General features: G+C 43.6%; 1 pseudogene; it reads right to left on the bottom strand.

Moving 5' to 3' along the window:
• Positions 1 to 2,097: 2,097 nt before the first annotated feature.
• LOC100428069 (small ribosomal subunit protein eS27 pseudogene) lies at positions 2,098 to 2,451 on the bottom strand (annotated as a pseudogene).
• Positions 2,452 to 8,094: the final 5,643 nt, after the last annotated feature.

The following is an 8,094-nucleotide window of genomic DNA, read 5'->3' as shown; positions in this document are numbered from 1 at the left end:
TTAACAGTTAAAGATTCTGGAAACTGGAAAGTTTGGCATTAAATAAATCTGTACTTTTGCTTACCTCTGTTTAATTTAAATTTGTGCATGCAAGACTTTTTCAATTCCCCTTCTATAATACCTCGGTGAGAAGTGTGCCAGAAGGCACCAGTTTGGGAAACGCTGAATGGTAAATGTTATGGGAAACATCTGAGGTGATTATAAGAGAGTCAGATAAGATTGTAGATATGTTGGCTCAAATTTATTTCTAGTAGTAAAAAAACAAAAACAACCTAAAGCACATGACCTACAGAACGTGGGTCAGTAAATCAAAACAAAAACGTACGTGATCATTGTATTATTCATGGTTTATGCAAGATGTAAATGTGCTAATCCATCCAGCACTCTATTTCAACTTTCTTATTACCTCACCTGAATATTTCTTACTGAAACCTGATATTTTATTTTAGAGCTAGATTTGAATCTGTTACTTTTACAAATTTGGGTGAGTCATGTGACCCATTTACTTCCGTCATTTAACATGAATGACAATACAGGACTATTTTGAGGATAAGGGACACTACCTGTAAAACCAGCTCCCCCGTGCATGGCACACAGCAGCTCCTTTGTAAGTCACTGCTCTCTTTTGCCCTCCAAATTGTTATTAAAAACATTTGTGGTGGCTTTATGCGAAGTCGGTAGGATTTTCAAAAGAAGCTGTTACTAATTGTCCAAGGCCGTTGTAGGATTTAGGGGGAATTTTTGTTTCACGCTTCTTCCATTTGTACAGGCAAAAAAGAAAAACATAAAATTGTTGACTTCTGGTGCCACTTCCTTCTTAACCTAGGAAGGGAGACTGTGGGTGTAAGTGTGAGCTCATCACGGAAAGCTGAAGTGGCATGGCTGCCATTGTGGCTGTGGCCCACTCTGGAGCTTGGGGAGAGTCTTCTGTCTGTGGTGGCTGGCTATGGCCAGGACTAATGTCATCCAATAGGCTCACTTCCTTCATCCAGTTTTTCATTTTACGTATATGCTTACGTAACTTGTGGTGGAAAATTTTTGCCAAAAACCCAGAGGGAAGTGGCAATCTACTTTTGTTCTTATGGTGTCTTTGTTCTACAGAATCTCCTTTTTGAAAAAGTTGAGACCATCCATCCATGCATCCATCCACCCACCCATTCATTCAACCGCCAGCAACATCCAACATCACCATTTACTAGCACACCTACTGTGGAGTAGGCTATAACGTTCCTACCCTCATGGAGCTTATTGTCCAGAAGTGGTGACTTTAGCACTCAATGGAGGGCCCACACATTGCTATCTGTAGGCAACCACGAGGGACATTTTCTTAAGTGAACAGCAGTCTGGTATACAGCATGACTAAATTGTAGCTCTTGTCTGAAAATCTCAAAATGCACTTTCAAGAGAATAAATGAATAAAAATTGGCTACCTATTAACCACTGCTGGTCACTTAGACTTTTTATCTCCATCTACCAAGCAAAGTCTTGAGTCTGAGATCCTCTGATACGTAAGAAGTGATCTCTGCTTTCAAACAGGTGCAATTGTCAGCTCACACTCACCATCCAAGACACGTGACTCTAATGCAATATGGTTTTGTTTTACAAGGCCTAAAGCCTTGAAAGATGCATTCACTAAAAAACAGTGAAAGTGTCCAGGCTTCTGGTCAATCCCTGTGGGAAAAACCCATGACCAGGACTCACTGTCGTCCTGAAACATTTCCTGATTAGGGTGTGATAAGTACAAACCTTCTGGATACAAGAAAAAAAAGACAGACCTGTGGCAACAGCAAAGGATGGTGGGTGCATTGAAGCGTCAGGCATGAAGTGCTTAGTTCCAGCAGCTATCTCATTTAATGCTCCCAATGACTCTATAAAGTTGGTTGTATTTCCCGAAGAGGAGACTGAGGCTCAGAGAGGTCAATTAATTGACCAAGAAACCAGTCCGGCTATATCTGCCTTCTAGTGTATTGCCCTTTTAAGCTGTGCTACATGGCATTCTGTTTGGAAGCTTGAATATGGCAGCAAAGGCATCTGATGGATTAGGCAATTGAGCTATTGTACCCCAATCCCCTAACTTCTCTACAGCTGCAGCCCTACTTTTTTTTTTTATCCAAAATGTGTTTATTGAGATGGTTTCCCACTCATCTTGATTCAGAGTGCTTTTAGTGCTGCTTCCTCCTAAAGGAACATCCTTCTGTAAGCCTTGCTTTTCCTTCTGTAGGCTGGCAGAGGACAGTGGAGCAGCCAACACACAAGACTACCGCTTGTACATGGCTAAAGACCGTGGTGATTTTATAGCATCCTGGGCATTTCACATCCATGAAGAAGGAATTGGGGCTCTGCACCAGGCGTTTCTTCTTGTGTTTCCTATTCTCCTCTTCTGGAAAGGAAGGAAGGAGATCCTTTGCGAGAGGCATGTTCTCGTGTGGGTAGGTTGTCACCGCCGGAAAGGCGTACCCCTACTTTTCTGCAGCAGCAATCATCTGTCTTCACCCCATGGGGTTGTGGATTAAGAAGCCTCCGGAGGCTCCCAGGTGGCTCTGTCCTTTACCAGCTGGGTGGCCATCGAGGAACCACTCCCAATCGTTATACCTCAGTTTCCTCAGTTTACCAAAAAGGAAATAATACTACACTAAAATGAAAACATAACAATAAGGAGCACTGGGATAGGAGGGGAGAAGCTTCAACCTGAGAGTAAAGACAGACCTGCATTTGAATCTAGTGTCTGCCATTTACAAGTTATGTGACCTTGGGGAAGCTCCTTAAATTCTTTAGTCTTCAATGTCCTCATCTGACAAATGGAAAAAACAACAATACCCTCGGGGTGTTTTGGCAAGGATTAAATGAATGTACGTAAACACCTAGCGCAGTGACTGGAAGGCTGTGATTACTCAATGAAGTTAGCTACTGTTATTACCCAGGTTGACCAACTCAGAGGGCTGTTGTGAAGATTACTCTATTGTGTTACTTATCATTAGTGGTGGCAGTGGTTGTGGTTGTAATGAGTGTTTACTATTAATATTTTTTTGTGTGTGGTTACATGCTTGAAGAAGGGCCAAATGACACAGCTGTATCTTACCCTGAAATATATAGATCTCAACCAAATATCCCTAGATCTCAGGAGCAAAAACTATGAGATAAGAGCAAGTTCACCAAGAGTGGCTGTTACAGGTGAAGTAAGCGTTTGAAGAAAATATTGGGCCTTCCCATAACACAGTTGATCCTCGCCCCCGGCCAGTGCTGGTACTCACCAGCATTTATTCACAGGCCAAGGATTTGTGTCAATCATTTTGGCTGGAAAAGTGTGCCAAAGAGACAATCGACATCAGGAAAAGAACAATGCAGGATGGTGGTGTTTGGGTAAGGCATCACAGAAGCTCCAGGCCCACAGCGGTCCCTGCTGGAACTCCCCTGGTGTGCTCAGCCCTCCAAAACCAGACAAAAATGCTCTGCAAGGAAATGAAGAAGTTCACAAAACAGGCTGGTCTCTCTCCACAATGGGTTTGCCAATTGTGGCCCGCATGGAGACCATTCCTTTTCCCATGCCCATGGCAGTCATCACTAACCAATGATGTTACTCTTTCCTGCTGAGCCCAGACAGAGTTTCAGAATCCTTCCCAACAAAGCACACCTGGCACATGCTACTGAAAGATCAGCATTTTCCTGCAGGATGAAGTCTAGTGGTAATCTCACTTCATAATATCCACCTAGCAGTCTTCCAGCAGTTCTAAAAATGGTGGCAACAGCAGGCCCTACTGGTTTCCTACTAACAGAGACTCACCTATTCTTGGTCTTTCTTGGCAGAGTCTACCTTGCACTATGGAGGCTGAAATGTCAAGTATTCCATTCACCAGTCTCCTCTGCAATTAGGAAGGTTACATGGCCTATTCCTGGTCAGTGAGATACAAGGGAACTCTTTCTATATCACTCTGGTGATCATATTTTTGCTGATAAAAAGAGATGTGCAAAGAGAAACATGACTCTTGGAACTTGCATATGTGAGGCTGTAATGTCTAGAGCTGTGGCCATCATCTCCTAACCATAAGGACCTAAGCCTAAAGGCAAAAGTCTGTGCTCTATGGATGGTGGAGCAAAAAGATAGAAGGCATCTGGATTTTTTTTTTTTTTTTTTTGAGATGGAATCTCACTCTGTTGCCCAGGCTGGAGTGCAGTGGCATGATCTTGGCTTACTGCAACCTCCACCTCCCAGGTTCAAGCGATTCTCCTGCCCCAGCCTTCTGTGTAGCTGGGAGTACAGGCATGCACAATCATGCACGGCTAATTTTTGTATTTTTAGTAGAGCTAGGGTTTCAGCATGTTTGCCAGGCTGGTCTCAAACTCCTGACCTTAGGTGATCCACCCGCCTTGACCTCCCAAAGTGCTGGGATTACAGGTGTGAGCCACTGTGCCCAGCTGGGATCTGGATCTTTAAGAATATTCTTTGTCACTAAATTTACCAAATTTGGAACCACCTACTCCTGGACTTCTCATTATGTGAGAAAATAAGCCATTCTTATTAGGTCAATTTTAGTTGGATATTTATTTATTTATTTTATTTTTTAAGATGGAGTCTCACTTTGTGGCATGCAGTGGCACGATCTTGGCTCACTGCAACCTCCACCTCGAGGGATTCAAGGGATTCTGCTGCCTCAGCCTCCCGAGTAGGTGGGATTACAGGCATGCACCACCATGCCTGGCTAATTTTTGTGTTTTAGTATAGACAGGGGTTTCACCATGTTAGCCAGGCTCATCCTGAACTCCTGACCTCAAGTGATCCACCTAGCTTGGCCTCCCAAAGTGCTGGGATTACAGGCGTGAGCCACTGTGCCCAGCCTAGTTGGGTATTTTATTACTTGCAGCCAGAAGCATTCTCACTTGATTTGAATTCGTTTTCTTATGTTTATGGAATCCGCTACCTTAAATAGCAGAGCACACTCCTGGTAGCAAAGCTATTGATGCCAATTGCTCACTTTTTCAGCTTCCTATGCAATTCAGAATGGGCGTATTATGTAAGCTCCACCAATCATATGCACCTATGCCAAGCCTTGCTTAAGAAGCTCATAGCATATAGAAATAGAGGTGGTACACAATCCGTGCTAGTGAAGGAGCCAGGAGCTATGTCCAGCTTCCGCAGGCAGTCTTGATAGCGGCTCTGGCTGCAGCTGCAGCTGGAGTCTGGTGATGTCCAATGTCAGGAGTGCCGCTAGTGTTGGCAATGCCCTGCGGCATCACTGGTGGCATTATTTGGAGTGGGTAGGGGAGGGATTTCCTGGGTGCGTTACTTCCAAGCCTGGCTCTCCATCCTACCAAGAGAATTTTTGAGCTTCTCAATGTCCTTTTAATCAATCCCCGTCTTGTTTAAAATAGCAAAATTGGTTTCTGTTGCTACAACTAAGAATCTTAACTGATAACTCATATCCAATGGCAACTATGGATGACACCATCTGAAAGAAGTCCTTCGTCAGCAAACTGCTCGCTTGCCATCTCATTTGAGTGCATAAACAGATACATCTCTAAGTCCTGGTGTGTAAAAAATTGGAACATTTTTACTTTTATTAATTTGGATTTCCATGGTGAGGAAGGTATAAACTTAACAAAATTGTTAAAAGAATCCTCCAGAAACACACATGAGACAATTTTTTCTATTTCCTGGAAGGAAACAGGAGCTTAGCCTCTGTCTTTTCTGCGGTTGCTCAGTGTCCACAGTGACGCAGTTACCATGGTAAGAGCTTCCTTTTGAAAGCATAGTGGAGTCAGCCCATTCAGAACGTGTTCTAGCAGGCATGTGATTCTTTCCTGCTTCCATAGACACCAGTTTCATTGTAGGCTCTGTGTATTGTTGTCTTCTTCCTGAGACCTTGGGTTGGGGCCAGCAGAGTAGGTTTTAATAACAGCTGTTTCTCTCCTGATTCTTTTTTGATTTCTTTGATACATGAGGCTGCGAGTGAAGACTTACATCACATGCCAAAGTGACGTGAGAGCCAGGAGCAGAACCAAACCTCCTCCTGGAAGATTCTGATGCTATTTAGGCCTTGAGGGTAGACCAGATGGCTGACACTGACCCTGGAGCTATTCAGTAGTCTGTAGATGAAAACTGCCATAGGCTCACTTGCCTCAGATCTTAATTTCCTGTTACTCTTCTCATCCTTAAACCCTTTCTTCTTTAGTTAGTCAATAATAATAATAATAATAATAATAGTAACCTTTAATTAGTACATACTATCAACCTTCCCACAAGCTATAGGCTTTATATACATTATTTCATTTAACCCTCCTATCTCCTCTGCCAGGTAAGTATTATTACCCCCATTTTACAGATGAGAAAACTGAGATGCAGAGGGGTTAAGAAGTTTACATAAGGTCCCTTTGAGAGGTTGACATTATTTGTGATCGTCTCCTATGTCCATGCTTTATTTCCTAGACAGACTCTTTGAAAGCAGGAACCAGGTAACGTTGATGAGTCTCACACCCACAGTGTTAGAATGCCCTGATTTGTATCATTGGCCTATTTCCATTGTGTAAATACGCCCATCATCACTCATTTCAAGCTACCAGTGTGAACTCACTGGGAGCAGATGTGCACAATGGGCTCCCACAAGCCAGGGAAAGCCAGCTATGGCACCTTGCTGGCCCCTGAGATATGCAAAGATATCTAAAGGGTCTAGCCCCAAACTCTGCTTGTCTGTTTGGGTAGGATTTTGGCTCTGGCATTCTCTAATAGTTAAAAGCATAGTACCTTGGAAGAGTTTGCTAATGAGGGTGGTGGATACTTCACCCAAATCTTACTCTGTGCCCTCTCAGGGTAGGACACTCAAGATTTGTGCCAGTCCCAAGGGGGACACACCCCTCTGCAGGAGGTGATGTTTAGGCAGAGGGAAGCTGTGTGACCCTTGGCATCCCTTCTAAATAAAAGCAAAACAGCTAAAACAAAGCCTTTTTGCTGTGATTTGGAGTAATAAGGTGAGGAATTTCTTCTAAGAATGATTAACCATAAAGGCATGCAAAATATGTCTGACCGAACACAAAGTTTAATGATATCGTATTCTTCCTGCCAACGACAGACCTTTTCATCATTCTCTTATGTCTGAGATGCTCTTGTTTAAATGAAAACAAAACTCCTCTTGTTTAAGATCTGATCACACTTACCACGCTTACCCTCACCAACAGGAAGGTGTTTTAAAATACTTACGGTAAGAGATGCTGGATTCTATGTTTCTAAAACAAGTGTGCTTAGAACAACAAGTAAATATGTACATTATGTGGTTAGGAGGGTAACGGATTTCTAGTTCTTAGTAAATCTCCAAAGAGTTCCAAATCTCTTAAGGTAATGAAATTGGAAATTATATTTGGCAGCTCAGTCATAGAATGGCCTCATAGGTACGCATGCTTAGATTAGAGAACTCATTCATTCTTTCAACAACATTTTATTGAATGTCTCTTAGGTGCAAGACACTCCGTAAGGGTCTGGGGATATAAAGAAGAGAAAAACCCAGGCCGATGACTGGGGATGAAGTGGCTAAGGGATGCTTCCAGGGGTTGGCAAACCACAGTCTGAGGGTATAAGCCAGCTGCAGCCTGGGGTTTACTGGAGCGTGGCCACACCCGCCACTTATGCATCTGCTGTGGCCACACCCACCACTTACGCATCCGCTGTGGCCACTTCAACTCAGGCACCCAGTTGAGTAGCAGCTGGGACAGAGACCGCTTGTCCACAAAGCTTAAAGTACTCACTGGCCCTTGAGAGAAAGAGTTTTGCAGCCTCTGGTCTGAGGAGGAGAGAGAATGTAGGCCCATGCTATGGTGCTACGGGGAGCAGAGATGAGGAGACAGAGTGGGATGAACTTTAGAAGGTAGAATCTGTCAGGCGGGGAGCAGAGTGTAGGACCAAGGATAATACCCAAGTTGTCAATGGGACTTGGAGGGAGAGCCCTCTGCTTCCAGGCCACTTCCTTCCCACCCCGTGAGCCCTGGGTACACAGCACGCCCAGCATTTCCTGCTTCCTAACAGAGCAAACTATTTATATGCTTCTCAAAAAATCCCTTTATTTAATGTGAATTTTTTTCTCAGAGGTCTTGGGACAGTAAGTCTAAAAT

The sequence above is a fragment of the Macaca mulatta genome, chromosome 4 (genome assembly GCF_049350105.2).
Source record: "Macaca mulatta isolate MMU2019108-1 chromosome 4, T2T-MMU8v2.0, whole genome shotgun sequence".
Classification (NCBI taxonomy): domain Eukaryota; kingdom Metazoa; phylum Chordata; class Mammalia; order Primates; family Cercopithecidae; genus Macaca; species Macaca mulatta.
The sequence above is the reverse complement of the archived record's forward strand: the minus strand, read 5'-3'. Positions and strand labels throughout refer to the sequence as shown.